We start from the raw sequence: 25,920 nt of genomic DNA on the forward strand, positions 1-25,920 counted from the left end.
TTCAGTTGCAGAATTCATACTAGTCAGAAGTTTCAAAGCACTGAAAACTTTTTAAATTACGTTAAACCGGATGGGCAACAGCTTCTTAACAAAACTTCGTCTGATCATAATTTATTTAAAGTTAATTTTGAACTTTTTGCTTTGTATATTAAGAGCACAGATGAAAGTGAAATAAATGATATTAAGTCATTCAATACAAGAATATTGTAGTGAGTTAGTCAACTAATTTCAGTAATTTTTTTAGGGATATCTCAAACGTTATTTCAACTAAGAGTGACGAATTTCAAGAAAAAGAATCAGGCTGGGCTTTAGTTGAAATTTTGTATCTAGAGGTTAATATCAATAAGTATATCGAGCTACCGACAAGGATTAAGCCAAAAGAAGCTGTTGTAAACGTCCAAAGCGATGGGCTGCTGTGTCCTCACTATTCAACACAACTAAATTTAGATTGTATAGAATTTCCTATGCAGTTAAAGGACATTAAGCATTTTGAACAACTAAATAATATTAGCATTAATGTGTATGGTGTAGAGAAAAAGTCTGTAGTAGGTTCTCTGTATTATACAAGTAATAAGAAAATCACTCATGTTAACTTACTCTATATAGAAAACAGTGAGAATAGTTACTTTTTTGGATTAAAATCTGAGTAGACTTGTTAGAAGTCAGTTGTCAAAATTGTCGCCGGTGGTGAGTTGATAGAATCGGTGGAATCAGTTAATACTGAAAATTTGTCATGAAATCGTCATTGAAAGACATTTTTGAAGAATTTAATTGAAGATTTGTTTTTGTTGCTGTAAATGTATGTACAATTTCATGTGTTTTATTTCTGGTGAAAATTTGTGTACTTAAAGAATTTTCAGGACTTACAGGAAAGACTGTGAACTGTGTATTTAAAGAATTTTCAGGACTTACAGGAAAGACTGTGAACTGTTGATATTTAATAATGCTTATGAGTGTTGGAAGACATTGATATTGGAGATCTCCAGTAATATGTTCGTTGTAACATATTTTGTATCATCCCGTAGTTGCCACGTGGAGGCTTCGATGACTAAATCGTTGAATTTTCCAATCGAAACCTCTAGAATAAATTTCCCACATTACCATATATGGTGCTGTAATGCCACTGGCGAAAATAACATTAATTTGTATTGGTGAAACTTCGGGTCAAATCATAGATAGCTTCCCTGATTGGCTGTTTGAGTATTTCCCAATTTTCGGTCTTTTGGCTCCTTAGCAGGAGCAAGGCTCTGTTCAGCGTCTTTGGTTTTCGTACGTCTTTACGATCGGACGCACCTTGTAAGGCGGTCCGCTCAGCGGCTCCAGCTATCCCAGGGTAAGCATGATTTCTTTTCTCAAGTGTTAGATTAAAATGTAAATTCATTTGTTCGGAGTTTACCCTAGACCCTGCTTTTCACCTTTTTGATTTTGTAATTCCTTAGTTCGTCAGCTAGGCATATCCTTTGTTTGGAGGCAATTCCTTTTATTAACCTTTTGTGTAAATGTAGACTTTTATTTTTTCTTCCGAGTTGCCTCTAGTAATTCCGCGTCAATTTAGTGTACACCTGTTGAGGTATGCGTCCCTCACTGATATATATTAGGAGAGGATTGCCTCTCTATAGGCCTCTGCGCTAAATTTAATTTCCGTTGTTTCCTTTCCTTGTAACATTTTTAGATTGCCTTGTAAGATGTTTGTAATTATGTCATATTCCCCGTTAAATTTTCATTGTAAATTTCAACATCGAAATTATGCTCACTTATTTAAATGTAATTGTAATTTTGTGTAAATATTCACTTTGCTGAAGAACCACCGATAGGAACCTCGTGGTTCGATTAACCTTTTTAATTGAAAATGTTATATTTTTAATCGGTGTTCTTTATTCCTTGTTTAAATTCCATATGTTGAGTAAAGTCAGACAAAAGGGTTAATGTTCTCACGTTTCTTTCCCTACAGCGTCACGTAAGATCTCGTCCTCTGTAGGGTTTACCGGCCTGCTTCCCATATATCCTTTCTCTAGTTTTCATGTTGGTTATCCTGCGAAGCCACGTGTTGTCAAAAATTAATATGTTTTCCTGGTATATCATCGGCGGACGTTGTTCTTTCAGGTGTGTTATTTTGGTTTATTAAATCTTTACTTGTTTTATATGTACCTTACATTATGTACTCTCTTCTGTAAAAGGGGGGGGGGGGGTACAAAAACGTAATGGTAAAAAGTGGCTATGCGATGGCTTCTTGCAGTATTTTAGAACTGAAGTTCAGTTAACGAAGCATTCTAAAAATGACTGCAATCATGTATGTACAGAGATACCTACTACAGGCAATAATGTTTTGAAATTTACGAATTATAACAAACAGCTGTGGGTGCCTTTTGCCATCTACGCAGACTTGGAAGCCATCCTCAAACCATTTAGCACATGCGCGCCTAATCCAGACAACTAATACTACACACATGCATGTCCCGTATAGCTTCGCGTATTATATCAAGAGTGTAGTTATGATAGTATGCTTAACAAGTTAGAGCTGTATCGAGGACTTGATGCTGCTAAAGTATTTTAGAAAGACTTGAATGTGATGTAGTGCATCTTAGCCATATACTAAATACTAACATTCCTATGAAACCACGCGCTGAAATTCAGTTGCAAGAACATAAATGTACTACAGAATGTAGTAATTGCGATGGTGAATTTTCAGAAAATGACCCTAAAGTTTTCGGTCATGACCATTTAACTGGCTTGTACAGATGTCCAGCTCATAATAGCTGTAATCTTAAGTACAGAGTTCCAAAATTTATTCCTGTAATTTTTCATAACTTATCTGGTTACGACTCACATTTTATTATTTCACAATTTGGAGCTTCAGATGAAAAAATAGATATAATCCCTCAGAACAAAGAGCGGTACATTGCATTTACAAAGTGCGTAAAAGTAGATGAGAAGCATACTATAAAATTGAGATTTTTTGACTCGTTTCGCTTTATGGCAAGTGGCTTCGATAAACTTTCGAGTAATTTGCAACCAGAAAAATTGACAGAAATCCGACGTGTTTTTCCTGAGGAAAAGCAGTTTAATTTAATTCGACGTAAGGGTGTATTCTGTTATGAATATATTGACTGCTTAGAACACCTCGAAGAACGCGCCTTACGATCAAAATAATCATTTTACAGCTCGCTGAATTCAGCTAATATTAGTGATGATGGCTATTTACATGCACAACGTATCCGGGAGCAGTTCCATATTCAAACGCTAGGTAAATATTCTAATATTTAAAGAGGGATGTACTTTTGTTAGCTGATATTTTCGCAAATTTTCGCTATGTTTGCAAGAAAACATACAGCCTTGATCCATGTCAGTATTTTACAGCGCCTGGGTTAAGTTGGAATGCTGTGTTAATATACACGCAAGTGAATTTGGAACTGATAACAGACATCGATATTGGTGCACTTTATAAAATCGTCTATTCGAGGTGGTCTAAGTCAATGTAGTAGGCGGTATTCTAAGGCAAATAATAAGTACATGCCGAGTTTTGACTCTAGTCAGCAATCTCAGTATATTGTTTATCTTGGTGCTAACAATCAGTATGGGTGGGCAATGAGTCAGCAAGCTTTCGCTGGCTAACGCAGTGACTATTTACGGCTGCACAGTATCCTATTCTCATAATGATTTACCGTTCTGCCCTGATGTCTCCATACATCACATCAACAGCAAGCATGTTAATTGCCAATTTGTGTGACAAATAATGATTATAATCTGCCATTAGTAAACAAAAAGTTCTAGGTAAAATGAAAGACGATTGTGCTGGAAATATTATCGATTCATTTGTAGACACTAAATCGAAATCATATTGCATAATGCTCTTAATAAACTACAAATAAAGAGATTGAAAGGCAGTGGCGGCTCGTTTGGCGCCCCACACGGGGTTCCATTAAATTCGGGAATTTTAATCTTAAATGTTAACAAGGGAAATATTTTATATTTTACTATAAGATTCTAATCGAGGGCGCGAGTTGTACTGCACTGCGGCCCGATACGCTGCTGGCCCTGCGCAGGAGGGCGCTCCTCATAGCGGACCAAACACTTCGAGTCTCGCTCGACTGGCCTTGAGGGAGCCAATCAGAGCCAGAGTGGAGATGTGCTGTTCTAGCGGAGATTCCGGCGCGTTTCTGCCGCGGCCTATCGTTGTAGCCAACCTACCCGAAACATTGGTAATTTTATTTCTATTTAACAGGGGTCAGTTTGTGTCATTTCTCTCCTAAAAATAGGAACTACTTTACTCAGGCACTTACGTGAGTTAAATGTGTCGGTATATGTTTAAAATACTCTTGTAATTTTTAGGACTATTAACTAGCGAAACGAGTAAGGAGCGTAACTAGTCTCCTCGCACTTGACTCATGTTGGCCATACTCACTGGAGAGCGCGATGTTTAGCTTTGTGTTGATGAATGATCTCGTGAGGTGACTGTGAAAAGGAAGGTTGCGATATACACTGACTGACAGAGCAAAATGCAACACCAAGAAGGAGTGGTCAGAACTTTATGCCAATTGCAGGGTAGACTGACGTCACTGAGGTATGCTCATGATGTGAAATGCGCCGCTGTGCTGCGCACGTAGCGAACGATAAATGGGACACGGCGTTGGCGAATGGCCCACTTCGTACCGTGATTTCTCAGCCGACAGTCATTGTAGAACGTGTTGTCGTGTGCCACAGGACACGTGTATAGCTAAGAATGCCAGGCCGCCGTCAACGGAGGCATTTCCAGCAGACAGACGACTTTACGAGGGGTATGGTGATCGGGCTGAGAAGGGCAGGTTGGTCGCTTCGTCAAATCGCAGCCGATACCCATAGGGATGTGTCCACGGTGCAGCGCCTGTGGCGAAGATGGTTGGCGCAGGGACATGTGGCACGTGCGAGGGGTCCAGGCGCAGCCCGAGTGACGTCAGCACGCGAGGATCGGCGCATCCGCCGCCAAACGGTGGCAGCCCCGCACGCCACGTCAACCGCCATTCTTCAGCATGTGCAAGACACCCTGGCTGTTCCAATATCGACCAGAACAATTTCCCGTCGATTGGTTGAAGGAGGCCTGCACTCCCGGCGTCCGCTCAGAAGACTACCATTGACTCCACAGCATAGACGTGCACGCCTGGCATGGTGCCGGGCTAGAGCGACTTGGATGAGGGAATGGCGGAACGTCGTGTTCTCCGATGAGTCACGCTTCTGTTCTGTCAGTGATAGTCACCGCAGACGAGTGTGGCTCGGCGTGGAGAAAGGTCAAATCCGGCAGTAACTGTGGAGCGCCCTACCGCTAGACAACGCGGCATCATGGTTTGGGGCGCTATTGCGTATGATTCCACGTCACCTCTAGTGCGTATTCAAGGCACGTTAAATGCCCACCGCTACGTGCAGCATGTGCTGCGGCCGGTGGCACTCCCGTACCTTCAGGGGCTGCCCAATGCTCTGTTTCAGCAGGATAATGCCCGCCCACACACTGCTCGCATCTCCCAACAGGCTCTACGAGGTGTACAGATGCTTCCGTGGCCAGCGTACTCTCCGGATCTCTCACCAATCGAACACGTGTGGGATCTCATTGGACGCCGTTTGCAAACTCTGCCCCAGCCTCGTACGGACGACCAACTGTGGCAAATGGTTGACAGAGAATGGAGAACCATCCCTCAGGACACCATCCGCACTCTTATTGACTCTCTACCTCGACGTGTTTCTGCGTGCATCGCCGCTCGCGGTGGTCCTACATCCTACTGAGTCGATGCCGTGCGCATTGTGTAACCTGCATATCGGTTTGAAATAAACATCAATTATTCGTCCGTGCCGTCTCTGTTTTTTTCCCAACTTTCATCCCTTTCGAACCACTCCTTCTTGGTGTTGCATTTGCTCTGTCAGTCAGTGTATATGTAGGCGTAGTGTTATGTTTGCACTTCGTACAGTATGATTACCGTCGAACATATTAAAGAACTAACGTTTTCTTGTCTTTCTATCGAGTAGGAAGTCGAACTGAAGGAGTGTGGTAGACTTCTTGTTGCAAAAATCGGGGACCAAGAAAAATGACAATGAAAATAGGGCTTTCCAAAGACAAATTAATTCTCGTGACTATATAACAAACCGAGCTCGATAGCTGCAGTCGCTTAAGTGCGGCCAGTATCCAGTATTCGGGAGATAGTAGGTTCGAACCCCACTGTCGGCAGCCCTGAAAATGGTCTTCCGTGGTTTCCCATTTTCACACCAGGCAGGTAATTAACAGGCAGATAATAATAATAATAATAATAATAATAATCAACATCATAATCAAAACAATTGCATATGCATTGCGCCGTATAGTGTTCGAAGTGTGTACCTTGATAACATGGTTTGAAGAACTTGTACCGTAATTAAGGCCACGGCCGCTTCCTTCCCACTCCTTGCCCTTTCCTGTCCCATCGTTGCCGTAAGACATATCTGTGTCGGTGCGACGTAAAACAACTAGCAAGAAAAAACACTATATAACAAGAACCCGCGGATATTTGGAAGTGATATCTCAGAAACCTTTTACTGCTTTCCTTGCCTGCTATTCTCCCGTTCTAGGAAAGGAGATAAATGGATCACCACAGGGGTGATATCAATAGTACCATGGACTTTGAAATGCTTGGTAAAGTCAATGTCGTGTCTTGTTTAAGTGATCACTACAGTGAAACTATTCGTAAACATTATTCGATAGTGGACAAGAACAGGCAGATAATAATAATAATAATAATAATAATAATAATAATAATAATAATAATAATAATAATAATAATAATCAACATCATAATCAAAACAATTGCATATGCATTGCACCGTATAGTGTTCGAAGTGTGTATCTTGATAACATGGTTTGAAGAACTTGAGATATTTGTGGAATTATGAAAGTAAGGCGCGCGCCCCACTGCTGATATCCACGAGCCGCCTCTGTGAAAGGAATTAAAAATGATGTAGTTCAGAATGAGCTAAGTTTTGAAAATCATGAAAATTGTATGAATAATAATCCACCTATTTTACATAAGCAAATGGCTGTTATTAGAAGTAAGAAGCATCATTTGTACACTCATTTAATTAATAAGGTAGCACTCAAGAATGAAGACTGCAAACGGTTTGTCATTCCAAATTCTACTAACACTCTAGCCTGGGGGCACAGTGGTATTGATAGGTACTACTTCACCTAAAGCAGTTTTGTGTGTGTGTGTGTGTATTATGCTAGATCTATGTACTTTGTAATATATACGCTAATTTTAAGCTGTCTTACCTCACTATTAAACACAATTTGGTAAATATACTGTACATATTGTATAAAGATAGTGAGAGCGAGAAGTATACTAAGAGTGTAGTACAGCAAATAATTGAAGATAAAACTTGCACATACAAAAATTAGCATCATTAACTTGAGAGAATTGCATTATCATTTAAGAAGGGGAGAAGTACACGAAACATCTACAGCAAATGATTCATAATAAAACTTGTACATACAAGATGTAATAAATAATGTAGGTTTGCATATTCTTTTATTTTAGATTACGTCTACATGTGCGTATTACCCTCTCCTCCTACCACTCCCTCCCTCTTTGCAAGGTAAAGTTTCAATCGTTCGCTTAAATACTACATCACTCGAAGAAGAAAAGCCTGTTACATTTTTTAAAGTAAGTATGTTGAGAAAGAAGGTGTTGTATCTCTTGCTACGTGAAAATTCCTGTCTGCTTCGTGTACAGCTACGCGGAAATTAATTTTTTACTGTGCTACAAGTAAGTATTAATCCATGCAGAAGTTTTTTTAAAAGATTAGCCTGGTAACAAACCCTAGGGGGTAACGCGGCTACATAGGAAGAGTACTGTAAGACACGTGGTTTCTTGATTGGAATCATATGATGACGGAATAAAGAGGACGGAATGTAAAAGAGGAACGTAGCTATGCATCCTCCTTATCAGATACCCCTTTACGCCTTACACCATCTTCCTAATGCCATTTCAAGTCCTGGGAGGTTAGGTTAGGTCAGTGCAATGTCAGGCCTGCAGGGGTATCGAACGTAAAGATCTAAATTCCGGCACCACATTAGGTATTCAGTATGAAGATAAGATCCTGTGTGTCGCGAACTTGTACGAACAATGAACTTTGAATTCCCTGTGTCAGCAAATACTTCCAACTGACCTGTGCAGTCTTGATGATATGTGCAAGAAAACGCATGTCTCCACACTTTTCCTGTTACAACTTGCTAAAAAAGTGCCCCTAACGAGACCCGATGTAATCTCTGTGTACGTCCTAAATTTAGCCCCGCAGTAGTTCAGACTCAATATCCCCGTCAGCTCTCAGCACCAAAGTCCGTGGATCATGTCTAGTTAGGTTGAGCCTCAAACTTGACACTGTAACGCCCTTTGGCATCAAATGCGTGGGTTAACCTAGCACTCTTAACCATAATCACGTTAGTACTTAGGTTAAGCTAGCGTTCTTAGGTCTGTAATGCTAACACCCTTAAGCCTAGGGTTGAACCCAGGGTCTGTCAGGTTAAGCCTAGAGTCAAATCCGTACCTGATAGGACAAGCTTACACTATAATCACGTTAGCAGTTAAGTCAAGATTTGTTTAGCCTCTAGACTAGCTTTCTCCATATAAGCCTGTGTGTATAGCCGCCATCTTGCCCAAGCACCCCTAAGTCCTCTCATAAGAGCAGCTACCATCTTGCACAGTAACCTCTGGCCCAGGTTCTAAGAGTTAGTCTCATAAGAGCCTGTGTATAGTCGCCATCCTGTGCAATTGACGTCAGGAAAGGCATCTGGCCGTAAAGCTGAGGTTAGGCTCCTCCATGTAGTTATGTGTGCCACAAGCTTCCTAAGTATGTGATCAAGTCTAAACATGCGACGTCATCACTGCAGCACGTGCTCACTCTAACATGTTTAAACTTGTGCCTTGACAGAGGAGGAAGTCATAACAGCAGCCGCCATCTTGTGCTGTAGCCTCTAAGCTAGGTTTTTTCATAACAACAGCCGCGTATAAGCTAGCTTTCCCCATAAGAGCCTGTGTATAGGCACTATCTTGAGCATTCGCCCCCTAGGCCGTCTCATAAGAGCTCATGTATAGCCGCCATCTTTACGTCGCACCGACACGGATAGGACATATGGCGACGATGGGACACGGAAGAGCTAGGAGTTGGAAGGAAGCGGCCGTGGATTAATTAAGGTACATCCCAGCATTTGCCTGGTGTAAAAATGGGAAACCACGGAAGACCATCTTCAGGGCTACCGACAGCAGGGTTCGAACCTACTATCTCCCGAATACTTAATACTGGCCGCACTTAAGCGACTGCACCATCTTGTGCAAGCACCCCTACGCCTTCTCATAAGAGCCTATGTATAGCCGCCATCTTGTAGACTTAGATAGCCGCCATCTTGCCCAACCATCTCTAGGGAGTCTCATAAGAGTCTATGTATAGCAGCCATCTTGCGGCCACAATCTTGCGCAAGCGCCCGTAACCGTATCATAAGGAGCTGTATATAGCCGCCATCTTGTGCAATTAGCGTCGGGAAAGGAATCCGGCGTCACACTGAGGTTAGGCTCCTCCATGAGGTTAGGTGCGCTCTCTTATGCTAATATCCATTGCCCTACTACTAAAAATAACGTCTCGAAAATACCCATTGCCCTACTACTCAAGATAGCGTCGGGAAGGGCATCCGGCTGTAAAACTGAGGTTAAGCCCTTCCATGAGGTTAGGCTTGCTGTCTCGCGCATAAAAAGTAAGGTTAAGCCCCACCAAGATGGCGAATGTGAGGTTAAGCTCACTCTATTAGGCGCCAGGAAGGGCATCCGGCCGTAAAACTGAGGTTAGGCCCCTCCATGATGTTAGACTTGCTGCCTTACGCCTCAAAAGTAGGTTAAGCCCTACAAAGATGGCGGATGTGAGGTTAAGCATGCAGTATTAGACAGCACAGTCAATGCGCTGGAGGCCTCTGCGGAGGGCCTGCGGGAGTGGCGGCCGCCGAAGCGCAGTCATTTTGGTGGAGGCCTCTCCCGAGAGCGTGTGGTGGCAGTGGCAGCCGGAGAGCGTGTGCTGTCGGTGGCCGCCGAACTCTCAACTTATACCACTTAAGATTCCTCTGGATCATACGTAACTACTGGTACATGTCACACTGATCCATTCCTCTGGATCATACGTAACTACTGGTACATGTCACACTGGTCGATCCCTCTGGATCGTACGTAACTACTGGTACATGTCACACTGATCCATTCCTCTGGATCATACGTAACTACTGGTACATGTCACACTGGTCGATCCCTCTGGATCGTTCGAACTACTGGTGCATGTCACACTGATCCATTATTCTGCTTCATACGTAACTACTGGTACATGTCACACTGATCCATTATACTGGATCGTACGTAACTACTGGTACATGTCACACTGATCCATTATTCTGGATCATACGTAACTACTGGTACATGTCACACTGACCCATTATTCTGGATCATACGTAACTACTGGTACATGTCACACTGACCCATTCCTCTGTTTCATACGTAACTACTGGTACATGTCACACTGATCCATTCCTCTGTTTCATACGTAATTACTGGTACATGTCACACTGATCCATTCCTTTGTTTAATACGTAACTACTGGTACATGTCACACTGATCCATTCCTCTGTTTCATACGTAACTACTGGTACATGTCACACTGACCAATTCCTCTGTTTCATACGTAATTACTGGTACATGTCACACTGATCCATTCCTTTGTTTAATACGTAACTACTGGTACATGTCACACTGACCCATTCCTCTGTTTCATACGTAACTACTGGTACATGTCACACTGACCCATTTCTCTGTTTCATACGTAATTACTGGTACATGTCACACTGATCCATTCCTTTGTTTAATACGTAACTACTGGTACATGTCACACTGACCCATTCCTCTGTTTCATACGTAACTACTGGTACATGTCACACTGATCCATTATTCTGGATCATACGTAACTACTGGTACATGTCACACTGATCCATTCCTTTGTTTAATACGTAACTACTGGTACATGTCACACTGACCCATTCCTCTGTTTCATACGTAACTACTGGCACATGTCACACTGACCCATTCCTCTGTTTCATACGTAACTACTGGTACATGTCACACTGATCCATTATTCTGTTTCATACGTAACTACTGGTACATGTCACACTGATCCATTATTCTGTTTCATACGTAACTACTGGTACATGTCACACTGGTCGATCGCTCTAGATCGTACGTGACTACTGGTGAATGTCACACTGACCCATTTCTCTGTTTCATACGTAATTACTGGTACATGTCACACTGATCCATTCCTTTGTTTAATACGTAACTACTGGTACATGTCACACTGACCCATTCCTCTGTTTCATACGTAACTACTGGTACATGTCACACTGATCCATTATTCTGTTTCATACGTAACTACTGGTACATGTCACACTGATCCGTTCCTCTGGATCATACGTAACTACTGGTACATGTCACACTGATCCGTTCCTGTGGATCATACGTAACTACTGGTACATGTCACACTGATCCGTTCCTCTGTTTCATACGTAACTACTGGTACATGTCACACTGATCCATTATTCTGTTTCATACGTAACTACTGGTGCATGTCACACTGATCCGTTCCTCTGGATCATACGTAACTACTGGTACATGTCACACTGATCCGTTCCTCTGGATCATACGTAACTACTGGTACATGTCACACTGATCCGTTCCTCTGGATCATACGTAACTACTGGTACATGTCACACTGATCCGTTCCTCTGGATCATACGTAACTACTGGTACATGTCACACTGATCCGTTCCTCTGGATCATACGTAACTACTGGTACATGTCACACTGATCCATTATTCTGTTTCATACGTAACTACTGGTGCATGTCACACTGATCCGTTCCTCTGGATCGTACGTAACTACTGGTACATGTCACACTGATCCGTTCCTCTGGATCATACGTAACTACTGGTACATGTCACACTGATCCGTTCCTCTGTTTCATACGTAACTACTGGTACATGTCACACTGATCCATTATTCTGTTTCATACGTAACTACTGGTGCATGTCACACTGATCCGTTCCTCTGGATCGTACGTAACTACTGGTACATGTCACACTGATCCGTTCCTCTGGATCATACGTAACTACTGGTACATGTCACACTGATCCATTATTCTGTTTCATACGTAACTACTGGTGCATGTCACACTGATCCGTTCCTCTGGATCATACGTAACTACTGGTACATGTCACACTGATCCGTTCCTCTGGATCATACGTAACTACTGGTACATGTCACACTGATCCGTTCCTCTGGATGATACGTAACTACTGGTACATGTCACACTGATCCGTTCCTCTGGATCATACGTGACTACTGGTACATGTCACACTGATCCGTTCCTCTGGATCATACGTAACTACTGGTACATGTCACACTGATCCGTTCCTCTGGATCATACGTAACTACTGGTACATGTCACACTGATCCGTTCCTCTGGATCATACGTAACTACTGGTACATGTCACACTGATCCGTTCCTCTGGATCATACGTAACTACTGGTACATGTCACACTGATCCGTTCCTCTGGATCATACGTAACTACTGGTACATGTCACACTGATCCGTTCCTCTGGATCATACGTAACTACTGGTACATCAGACTGATCCGTTCTTCTGGATCATACGTATCTACTGGTGCATGTCACACTGATCCATACCTCTGGATCGTACGTAACTACTGGTACATGTCACACTGATCCGTTCCTCTGGAACATACGTATGTAGTGTTACATGTCACAGAGATCCGTTCCTCTGGATCATACGTATCTACTGGTACATGTCACACTGATCCGTTCCTCTGGATCACACATAACTGCTGGTACATGTCACTCAGATCCGTTTCTCTCGTTCATGGATATATACTATAACATGTTACACAATCCGAATCTCTGGATCATACGTAACTACTGGTACATGTCACTCTGATCCGTTCCTCTGGATCATACGTGACTACTGGTACATCAGACTTATCTGTTTCTCGGATCATACGTAACTACTGGTACATCAGACTGATCCGTTCCTCTGGATCACACGTAACTACTGGTACATCACACTGATCCGTTTCTAGGATCATACGTAACTGCTTGTATATGTCACACTGATTCTTTTCTCTGGATCGTACGTAACTACTGGTACATCACACTGATTCGTTTCTCTGGATCGTACGTATCTGGTGGTACACGTCACACTGGTCCGTTCCTCTGGATCATACGTAACTACTAGTTCATGTCACACTGATGTATCCGTGCTAAAGCACTGGAATAGACAGGAGATCGGCTGCAACTTCGTCCACAAGTCTCTACATCATTGATGCACGTAAGAAATTATACAGCTCCAGTAATGTTGTTTCCAGGAATTTCCCTCTTAATGATTACAGGATGTGTTAACGCTTCAACTAGTCTAGTTTTCTGAACTCTAATTTCTAGAAATATAGCTACTCATTCAGTCACTCTTTTATCTAGTTCAATAGCACTCAGTTTTGTCAGTAATAATCAATGATATTCTCTTGGATAGGTCAATAGTGATCTCCTGCAAGTGGATTAACTTTAGTCTTACGTAACTCACATAATGCTGTATTTAGCGGAGGATCCATCCCGACATACAAGAAGCCAGGGTCAATATCGGCAAAAGAAAATAAATAGTCGTGAAATGTGGATACGTGTTGTTTTACGTGCAGTCCGAATACCTCCCGTAATACACTGTGTGAATAGCGACCGGCCATGTGGTATGCCCAGCTGAGCTACCCCGAACATGGAGTGTCTCGAAACTAGCTGGTGTCGGCGCAAGCAGATCTCTATTGACCTATCCAAGGCATTTGACGTACACACAAGATTTATCTTGTAATCCTATTTGACTGTACATAGTAATGTGATTTGGTTGCGAGAATTTCACACATAGGGACTCATGCCCTCGGTGGCTGAGTCAAAATATCTTCCTTGGAGAGAATTTGAAAAATTATTCAACGGATCACCCAGTACGGCCACATAATACAAGTTAGATGTTAATTCACTTCCCTGTGTTTCACACCATGAATTAAGTACACTATGAGAGAAGCGACGAGTTTGCACTCACAGGCCAGCGCTCGCGTAACTAGTGAACTGTGTCATCAAGCTTCATTAGACATTGCAGTCAGCAACTCGAGCTTCTGGACACGACGAGCCGTTGTCTGTAGTGAAGCCACCACTTCGAACCACGAAATCTTATATTTACATTTATTGGTAATGGAAACTGACTGGAATACCGTGTTGTTTTTGTACTATCTAGAGACGTATAATGATCATTTGGGAATTTAATTATTAAACGTTTATTAAACATTGAAGAAATGTAACGAAGATCACAAAACGCACTAGAAGTTATATGTTATTACTATCGGCTACAACAAGCATGTTTCTTCTTGTCTCATCACAATGGTTGAGCAGCATATTGCTGATTTAAGCGATCGCTACCACACCAACAATCATGTTCCTTCTTGGCTCACCATAATGGTTGAGCAACATATTACTGATTTATGCGATCGCTACCACAGCAAGAAGCATGTTTCTTCTTGTTTCATCATAATGGTTGAGCAGCACATTGCTGATTTAAGCGATCGCTACCACATCAACAATCATGTTCCTTCTTGGCTCACCATAATGGTTGAGCAACATATTGCTGATTTATGCGATCGCTACAACAGCAAGAAGCATGTTCCTTCTTGGCTCATCATAATGGTTGAGCAACATATTGCTGATTTATGCGATCGCTACCACAGCAACAGCATGTTCCTTCTTGGCTCACCATAATGGTTGAGCAACATATTGCTGATTTGATAGACCGCTACCACAGCAAGAAGCATGTTCCTTCTTGGCTCACCATAATGGTTGAGCAACATATTGCTGATTTGATAGACCGCTACCACAGCAAGAAGCATGTTCCTTCTTGGCTCACCATAATGGTTGAGCAACATATTGCTGATTTGATAGACCGCTACCACAGCAACAGCATGTTCCTTCTTGGCTCACCATAATGGTTGAGCAACATATTGCTGATTTGATAGACCGCTACCACAGCAAGAAGCATGTTCCTTCTTGGCTCACCATAATGGTTGAGCAACATATTGCTGATTTGATAGATCGCTACCACAGCAACAGCATGTTCCTTCTTGGCTCACCATAATGGTTGAGCAACATATTGCTGATTTGATAGACCGCTACCACAGCAAGAAGCATGTTCCTTCTTGGCTCACCATAATGGTTGAGCAACATATTGCTGATTTATGCGATCGCTACCACAGCAAGAAGCATGTTCCTTCTTGGCTCACCATAATGGTTGAGCAACATATTGCTGATTTATGCGATCGCTACCACAGCAAGAAGCATGTTCCTTCTTGGCTCACCATAATGGTTGAGCAACATATTGCTGATTTATGCGATCGCTACCACAGCAAGAAGCATGTTCCTTCTTGGCTCACCATAATGGTTGAGCAACATATTGCTGATTTATGCGATCGCTACCACAGCAACAGCATGTTCCTTCTTGGCTCACCATAATGGTTGAGCAACATATTGCTGATTTATGCGATCGCTACCACAGCAAGAAGTATGTTCCTTCTTGGCTCATCATAATGGTTGAGTAGCATATTACTGATTTAAGCGATCGCTACCACAGCAACAGCATGTTCCTTTTTGGCTCACCATAATGGTTGAGCAACATATTGCTGATTTGATAGACCGCTACCACAGCAAGAAGCATGTTCCTTCTTGGCTCACCATAATGGTTGAGCAACATATTGCTGATTTGATAGACCGCTACCACAGCAAGAAGCTTGTTCCTTCTTGGCTCACCATAATGGTTGAGCAACATATTGCTGATTTAAGCGATCGCTACCACAGCAACAAGCATGTTCCTTCTTGGCTCACCATAATGGTTGAGCAACATATTGCTGATTTATGCGATCGCTACCACAGCAAGAAGCATGTTCCTTCTTGGCTCATCATAATGGTTGAGTAGCATATTACTGATTTAAGCAATCGCTACCACAGCAAGAAGCATGTTCCTTCTTGGCTCACCATAATGGTTGAGCAACATATTGCTGATTTAAGCGATCGCTACCACAGCAACAATCATGTTCCTTCTTGGCTCACCATAATGGTTGAGCAACATATTGCTGATTTAAGCGATCGCTACCACAGCAACAATCATGTTCCTTCTTGGCTCACCATAATGGTTGAGCAGCATATTGCTTTTTTAAGCAATCGCTACTATACCAACAATCATGTTTCTTCTTGTTTCATCATAATGGTTGAGCAACATATTGCTGATTTAAGCGATCGCTACCACAGCAACAACCATATTCCTTCTTGGCTCACCATAATGGTTGAGCAACATATTGCTGCTTAAGCGAACGCTACCACACCAACAAGCGTATTCCTTCTTGGCTCACCATAATGGTTGAGCAACATATTGCTGATTTAAGCGATCGCTACCACAGCAACAATCATGTTCCTTCTTGGCTCACCATAATGGTTGAGCAACATATTGCTGATTTGAGCGATCGCTACCACAGACAGCAAGAAGCATGTTCCTTCACGGGCATGACCGCGTAGGTAAACGAGGCGGTGGTGTGTCAGTGTACTGTAGAGACGACATTAAGAGCAAAATAATCTGTAACTCTTCTCCCGATGACAACCCGCACACTGAATATAAGTTTCTTTGTCAACCACCAGAAAGTGTTAATATTAGTAGTAAATAAGTGAGGCCGACGAGAAAGACAGGTCGCGGCGTGCACGTCATACAATGAATGTGGCCGGTCTTACTGTAGAGAATGCATCCCCATTCTCAAGCGAGAGACTATCGTAGCGTGGTAAATAAATTATATTTCAGCGCATTTCAACCTACTAAAAGAACGCTATTGAACTACAGATCAAATGAAATATACTCTCTCTTTTTATCCTTGGTTGAACAAAAACTAAAAATCTTACTGAGGTAAGATATGCACACTCAGATAATGTTAATGGTTAATGTACAATTAAGCCTATATGAACAATAACATTCATGTAAGAATAATACCTTATTGAATCCAGGATCAAAGGTAGGCCTATTGTAAGCTATTTACAATCTGGTTTCAGCATCATATTTAAAACTTAAATTATGCCCCCTTCCTGAAAGTGATCTTGGAGCCACCCTATTCAATTAGAATTTTTTTTTTTGCTATGGGCTTTACGTCGCACCGACACAGATAGGTCTTATGCGACGATGGGATATGAAAGGCCTAGGAGTTGGAAGGAAGCGGCCGTGGCCTTAATTAAGGTACAGCCCCAGCATTTGCCTGGTGTGAAAATGGGAAACCACGGAAAACCATTTTCAGGGCTGCCGATAGTGGGATTCGAACCTACTATCTCCCGGATGCAAGCTCACAGCCGCGCGCCTCTACGCGCACGGCCAACTCGCCCGGTCAATTAGAAATTAAATGAAACATAGTGTCTCTTACTGGCCTTGGATGACAAAAAAACTAAAAATCTTACTGCAGTAAAGATATGCACACTCAGATAAATCAAATGTTGCTAATGGAACTGGCTAATGTACAATTGGATGGTGTTATGCATCACTTGACCAAGCGCCAAAAGTAGATTTTGAGATATTGACACAAACGCAAAATCCTTTGTATTAATTCACATTTTCTGTTAAATGTGAGGTATTCTATACCAAAATGAAGACAGAAACATAAATTTTCTTCTTAATGTATAAAATTTAGGGATATTTGAAGTATATTGTCGTAATCTGAGATAATGGCGCTTGGTCACTTGATGCTTTATTGCGGTTACCTTAGTTTTTTGTTTAGCATCACTTGAGCAAAAAAATAAAACTGTCATTTAGTGATCGAATGGACTTTCAAAAATTCAGTGCAGTGTAAAATATGATACTTGTTAACTAATGTTATTCCTTATTTAAGTTCAGGATTAAGTTATACATAACAGAATACAACATGACATAGAAAAACATGAATTTTAGAATATAGTATAGAAATTACACTGGTGTAACATAATGCAGGATTTTAAGAATTTTCGAGTTCAAAATCCATATTTCCACAATCAGACCCATCTATATCATCGTCTATTCCAGGTTCACTAAACAGGTCCTTATAGAAAGGCTTAGCATCGTTGGGAATTCGCTTGATGAGGGAGCGCAGGTCGTTCAGCTTCGCTTCTGAAACTGGTTTTCCATTGGGCCATAACGGAGTGAGTAGACCATGTAGAACTGATCCATTTTCATTCTGAAGCCGGCGACGAACTTAAATAGATCAATGAAAATTTAAGTACATTTAGTAACGCATTTAACACACCTGAAATTCGTTTACTGCAGTCAAGTGTTGTTGGTTAACTTTTGCTGGAGAGAATGTTGTGGGATCTACTCCTTCAGTTGCATGTTTCTTATCAATTGGAACAGCTTCCTCTGTTGTATTATTTTCATCGATTACAAAAAAACATTTTAGGGAAAGCTAGGAAACGTGCATACACATTTTGAATTCCTTATTTACAAGTGTGCCACTCTGCAAACTATATCAACGTGGTTAGATGACTGTAGAATTTCACTGAATGTACCAAAATGTGAAACCATGATCTTTACTCTTCGACGTCCACCTCTCCCACCACCAATCTTCCTAAATGGAACAGCCATCCAATGGACGCCTAACGACAAGGCCGTGAAGTACCTGGGAGTATTCCTTGACCGTCGCTTATCATGGAAATACCATATAAATCAGAAATTAAATCTAAGTTATGCACGACTAAGAAGACTATATCCTCTCCTAAACAGGAAATCTTCCCTCAAATTTGAATGTGGATTACTTCTCTACAAATCACTGCTCCGTCCTTTATTCACCTACGCCTGTCCAGTCTGGGGAGGGGCGGCTCGAACCACTATCAGACGCCTGCAATCATTCCAAAACAAAGTTCTCCGTATCATCACCAACGCTCCTTGGTACGTCCGAAACAAACAGTTACATCGTGAACTTCAGTTAGACACTTTGGAACACGTGATTTCAATGCACGCCAAGACGTTCTTCAAGAAACTCCAAAATGTGCCTGGTGCTGTGTTCTTCGCCCTTGGAAAACGATCCACACTTCCACGACGGATTAAAAGTAGACTTCCTCAAGATCTTTTACTTTCGCCAAGAGAAGAATCTGAACATGAACAGTGAATGTTTGTGTTTATCAAAAATAAAATACATCAACGTGAACGAATTTCCGGGAATCCACATTTAGCATCATACGACCAAGTGACTGCACGCGTGTCGTGTGGTCATTTGGTGCGTAATTCAGACTCAGAAATGGTGGTTGGTCACTTGATGCAAAACTTCAATTTAATGATTGTGAGGTTGGCGTTTGGTGAAAATGCATTTCCTGCGAAATCATATTGAGAATAAAAGTCCGAACCATAACATGTAAAGTTTACACCTTTCGCTACCAGATGGTGCAATAATCTAAAAAAAATCGATTTGGGCGCTTGGTCAGTTGATGCATAACACCATCCAATTAAGCCTATATTTACAATAACATTCATGTAAGGAATATCTTATTGAATCCAGGGTGAAAGGTACGCCTATTGTAAGCTATTTACAAGTCTTACATTTGTTCCACTCCATACCTGGCTTCAGGATCATATCTAACACTTAAATTTTGCTACCTTCCTGGAAGTTGTTTTAGAACCACCCTATTCATTTAGAAATTAAATGAAACATAGTGTCTCTTACTGGCCTTGGATGACAAAAAATAAAAATCTTACTGCAGTAAAGATATGCACACTCAGATAAATAAAATGTTGCTAATGGAACTGGCTAATGTACAATTAAGCCTATATTTACAATAACATTCATGTAAGGAATATCTTATTGAATCCAGGGTGAAAGGTACGCCTATTGTAAGCTATTTACAAGTCTTACATTTGTTCCACTCCATACCTGGCTTCAGGATCATATCTAACACTTAAATTTTGCTACCTTCCTGGAAGTTGTTTTAGAACCACCCTATTCATTTAGAAATTAAATGAAACATAGTGTCTCTTACTGGCCTTGGATGACAAGAAAACTAAAAATCTTACTGCAGTAAAGATATACACACTCAAATAAATCAAATATTGCTAATGAAACTGGCTAATGTACAATTAAGCCTACATTTACAGTAACATTCATGTAAGAAATATCTTAGTGAATCCAGGATCAAAGGTAGGCCTATTGTAAGCTATTTACAATCTGGTTTCAGCATCATATTTAAAACTTAAATTATGCTCCCTTTCTGAACGTTATCTCAGAACCAACCTATTCAGTCAGAAATTAAATGAAACAGAGTGTCTCTTACTGGCCTTGGATGACAAGAAAACTAAAAATCTTACTGCAGTAAAGATATGCACACTCAGATAAATCAAATGTTGCTAATGAAACTGGCTAATGTACAATTAAGCCTATATTTACAATAACATTCATGTAAGGAATATCTTATTGAATCCAGGGTGAAAGGTACGCCTATTGTAAGCTATTTACAAGTCTTACATTTGTTCCACTCCATACCTGGCTTCAGGATCATATCTAATACTTAAATTTTGCTACCTTCCTGGAAGTTGTTTTAGAACCACCCTATTCATTTAGAAATTAAATGAAACATAGTGTCTCTTACTTGCCTTGGATGACAAAAAATAAAAATCTTACTGCAGTAAAGATATGCACACTCAGATAAATCAAATATTGCTAATGAAACTGGCTAATGTACAATTAAGCCTACATTTACAGTAACATTCATGTAAGAAATATCTTAGTGAATCCAGGATCAAAGGTAGGCCTATTGTAAGCTATTTACAATCTGGTTTCAGCATCATATTTAAAACTTAAATTATGCTCCCTTTCTGAACGTTATCTCAGAACCAACCTATTCAGTCAGAAATTAAATGAAACAGAGTGTCTCTTGGATGACAAGAGATAAATCAAATGTTGCCAATGAAACTGGCTAATTAAGCCTATAATTACAATAACATTCATGTAAGGAATATCTTATTGAATCCAGGGTGAAAGGTACGCCTATTGCAAGCTATTTACAAGTCTTACATTTGTTCCACTCCATACCTGGCGTCAGGATCATATCTAATACTTAAAGTTTGCTGCCTTCCTGGAACTTATCTTGGAACCACCCTATTCAATTAAAAATGAAAAGAAATAGAGTGTATCTTACTAGCCTTGGTTGACAGAATCTAAAAATCTTAGTGCAGTAAAGACATGCACACTCAGATAAGTCAAATGTTGCTAATGAAACTGGCTAATGTACAATTAAGCCTATATTTAAAATAACATTCATGTAATGAATATCTTATTGAATCTAGGATCAAAGGTAGGCCTATTGTAAGCTATTTACAATATGTTTTCAGCATCATCTATATATATAAAATAGCTTGTCCTGACTGACTGACTGACTGACTGACTGACTGACTGACTGACTGACTGATTCATCATCGCCGAGCCGAAACTACTGGACATAAAGAAATGAAATTTTGGGGATATATTCATATTATGATGTAGGTACTCGCTAAGAGAGGATTTTTGGATATTCCTTCGGTAAGGGGGTGAAAATGGGGGTGAAATTTTAAAATGAGTGTATCTATATCTCAAAACTTTAAAAGTTTACAGATGTAAAACATGGTATTTAGAATCTTCTTTAAAAATAAGGAAACACGTATTTTTTTGTTTTCAGAAAATCCCAATATGAGGGATGAAAAAGGGTGAAAATGGGGGAAAATGGGTTGAATGCCTTTAATCAGGATACCGGTACTTATATCTCAGAAACTGAAGATATTACAGACCTGAAAATTGGTACTTTTGATCTCTTTTAAAAATAAAGAAGCACGTATTTTTTTGCTTTTGTAAAATCCAATTAATGGGAGGGTGAAAAGGGGGTGAATTTTTAAAATGAGTGAATCTATATCTCCAAACTTTTAAAGTTTGCAGATGTAAAAATTGGTATTTAGAATCTTCATTAAAAATAAAGAAACACGTATTTCTTTGTTTTCGGAAAATCGCAATAGGAGGAGTGAAAAGGGGTGAAAAATTGGTTGAATGCCTTTAATGAGGCTACTTATATTTCAGAAAGTGAAGATATTATAGACCTGAAAATTGGTGTTTGGGATCTCTTTTAAAAATAAAGAAACAGGTATTTTTGTTTTTTGGAAAACCCAATTAAGGGGGGTGAAAAGGGGGTAATATTTTAAAATGACTGTATCTATATCTCAAAACTTTTGAAGGTTATAGATGTAAAAAATGGTATTTAGAATCTCCATTAAAAATTAAGAAACACGTATATTTTGTTTTCGGAAAATCGTAATAGGAAGGGTGGTAAAGGTTGAAAAAGGGGTCGAATGCATTTCATGAGTCTACTTATATTTCAGAACCTGAAGATATTACAGACCTGAAAATTAGTGTTTGGGATCTCCTTTAAAAATAAAGAAACACGTATTTTTCTTTTTGTGGAAAATCCAATTAATGGGGGGGGGGTGAAAAGGGAGTGATTTTTTAAAATGAGTGTATCTATATCTCAAAACTTTTAAAGTTTATAGATGTAAAAATTGGTATTTAGAATCTCCTTTAAAAATAAAGAAACACGTATTCTTTTGTTTTCGGAAAATCCCAATGGGAAGGGTGTAAAAGGGTGAATAATGGGTTGAATGCCTTTCATGAGGCTACTTATATTTCAGAACCTGAAGATATTACAGACCTGAAAATTGGTATTTTGGATCTACTTTAAAAGTAAAGAAACACGTATTTTTTCGTTTTTGGAAAATCCAAATATTGGGGGGTGAAAAGGGGGGGGGGTGAATTTTTTAAAATGAGTGTGTCTACATCTTAAAACTTTAAAATTTACAGATGTAAAAATTGGTAGTTAGAATATCCTCTAAAAATAAAGGAACAGGTTTTTTTTGTTTCCTGTAAATCCTAATAGGAGGGGTGTAAAAGGGTGAAAAATGGGTTGAATGCCTTAATTGTGGATACACATATCTCAGAAACGAAAGATATTACAGAACTGATAATTTGCATATGGGATCTCCTTTAAAAATTAAGAAACACGTATTTTTTAGTTTTTTGGAAAAGCCAATTAATGGCGGTTAAACAGGAGTGACAAATTGGGGTGAATTTTTTGAAAGACTATATCTACAGAATATCTTGGAAACGTAAAATGTTACAGACGTAAAGAGTGGGTGTAAATCTCCTGTAAATGTAAAGAAATATACTTGATTTGTTTTTGGAAACTCCACTTGAGGGGAACTTAAAAGGGGTGAAATTTTAAAATGAGAATTTTTACAGTATATCTAAAAAAACTTAACATGTTACAGAAGTGAAAAATGGTATTTTTTATCTCTATTAAACATAAAGAAACGTGTACTGTTAGTTTTCGAAAATACCACTTGGGTGGAAGGCGGGGGGGGGGGGGAAGTGACTGAAAATGGTGATGAATTCTTTTAATTAGGCTACTGATATCTCAAAAATGAAGATGTTACAGACGTGAAATTTGATATTTGCAATCTGCTTTAAAAGTAAAGAAACACGTATTCCCGGAAAATCCAATGAAGGGGGAGGGGGGGCGGCGGGGTGAAAGAATTGAAAAATTAATTGACTGTATTGTATGAGAATACATACATCTAATAAAAACTAAAGTTGTTACAGACGTGAAAATTCTTATTTGGACCTCCTTTAAAAACAAAGAAGAACGCGTTTTGGTGGGGAAACCATCTTGCTGGGCGGGAGTGTAAAGGAGTTGAATTCCTTTCATGAGGACACATAAATCGAAAACTGAAGAAGTTAGAGTCGTGATAATTGGTATTTAGAAGATCCTTTACTATTAAAGAAACAAGTATTATTTGCGGGAAAATTCACTTAAGGGGGGGGGGGGGGATTATTGTGAAATGAAGTGAAAAAAGTGAATTATTTTTATGGGGATACTTATATCTCAAAACTGAAGGTAATAGACGTGAACATTGGTGTTTGGAATCTCCCTTAAACATAAAGAAACAAGCATTATTTTAATTTTTTATGGTGGGGGGGGGGGTTGGCGGTAAATAAACTTAACTTCGGTGGGGTGTAGAAGGAGGCGAGACCAATTGATTTTACTGTTATTAATGTACTTATAAGGATCCTCCGTTGCTCAGGCGGCAGCGCGCCGGCCTCTCACAGCTGGGTTCCGTGGTTCAAATCCCGGTCGCTCCATGTGGCATTCATGCTGGACAAAACGGAGGCGGGACAGGTTTTTCTCCGGATACTCCGGTTTTCCCTGTCATCAGCCATTCCAGCAACACATAATAATAATCATAATAATAATAATAATAATCCGGACCGTCGTCAAATGTGCGGACCGCGCTGGAAACGGCTCCTGGACGGGTAATGACTAAGAATGCAGTCCGGCCGCGGGTTCAGTGCCGCCAAGGCACCCAATATGACACCACGCCGGATCTCCAGAAGGATTTTATCCATATTAAAAATATTATAGGAAAAGATAGCAAAGATTTACGGACCCAACTGACCGGGAGGAATACCTGAGCCTAGCCCGGGAAGTACGAAATCGATTGCTGGAAAGGAAGATTTAAAAGTGGGAGGAAACGTGCCGTAAAATCATAGAAAACCAGTCAGATCGGGAATTTTGGTGGAATCTCGCAGAAAACGAGTCAGATCGCGAATTTCGGCGGATTATATATCTAATACAATAAGCATTCAATTATACATTTCAGTATAATACCGTAGCGAAGCACGGGTATCTTGCTAGTATTTAATACTTAAATTATGCTCCCTTCCTGAAAGTTATCTTGGAACCACCCTATTCAGTCAGAAATTAAATGAAACATTGTGTTTCTTACTAGCATTGGATGACAACAACTAAAAATCTTACTGCAGTAAAAATATACACATTTATAGAAATCAAATTTTGCTAATGAAACTAGTTAATGTACAAGTAATGTACATATAATTAAATAGGATATGAATGTATTACCTCTAAATCCTCAGACTGGAGTTGTAATTTATCCAACTTGTGTATTGCAGCCCAACATTTCTGAATGAAGTGAAGAACATTGAGGTTATATACATATTTTTGTAAATAATTACTTACTAGCCTAGGAATGTAAGGAACTGTTGCACAACACCAACATATTCACATAAACACCAAATCTCCGTTATTTCCTTCCATAATCCACAATAACCTAGCAAGAACAGGCTTCACTCTACCATTACTGGGACTGTGGCCTGTCTTTCTCGTCGGCCTCGTAAATAAGCCACCCAAGGTAAGCGGATCTGCTGAAACTTACACCAGTACGAACACAGCATTGTCTGTTAGGTCATCAGCCCAGAGGCTGGTTGGATCCTCAAATAGCACCACCAAAGGTTATGCGGTTATAAGGAAACCGCAAAAACCAATGGCAGCACCAAAATGAGGCGTACTAGGCAAGACGAGGAGTGAGGTAGTTTGCCATTGCTTTCCTCACTGGGTCAGAAAGTGCTATTGCAGCACGACTGACCCTATGAGCAACACCTTTCATAACACTCAGATGCACTAGTTGTGCTCTGAATGTCATTACTCAGCACCACCCATACCCCAGCAGCTTCCATATTGTCACAGCCATGGATGAGACTGGGACCTCGGTGGAAGCTACACTTTACTCTGGCCTGTGCCAGAGAGAGAGAGTGGTGGAGAGCTTTCAGTCTCTTACAGACGAATGTCCAGCTCCTATATATGCCCTCAATGGAACCACCAAAAGCTCGCAGAGAGCAGTCCTTCAGAATGTGCACGATGGTTTGCACTTCAGCACCACAG

The 25,920-nt window shown here is 40.4% G+C and overlaps 2 protein-coding genes across 2 annotated transcripts in view; one reads left to right on the top strand and one right to left on the bottom strand.

Moving 5' to 3' along the window:
• LOC136878768 (UPAR/Ly6 domain-containing protein crok-like) overlaps positions 1 to 25,920 on the bottom strand; it is a 314,234-nt gene that overhangs the window by 155,259 nt on the left and 133,055 nt on the right. The window lies entirely within an intron of this gene.
• The window catches only part of LOC136879089 (protein YIPF7-like), a 60,660-nt gene continuing 36,032 nt past the window's right edge, over positions 1,293 to 25,920 (top strand). Inside the window, exon 1 of the mRNA XM_068228969.1 lies at positions 1,293 to 1,333. The gene's annotated coding sequence lies outside the window, so the exon portion shown is untranslated. The remainder of the gene's footprint in view (positions 1,334 to 25,920) is intronic.

Source organism: Anabrus simplex, chromosome 8 (assembly GCF_040414725.1).
Source record: "Anabrus simplex isolate iqAnaSimp1 chromosome 8, ASM4041472v1, whole genome shotgun sequence".
Taxonomy (NCBI): Eukaryota; Metazoa; Arthropoda; class Insecta; order Orthoptera; family Tettigoniidae; genus Anabrus; species Anabrus simplex.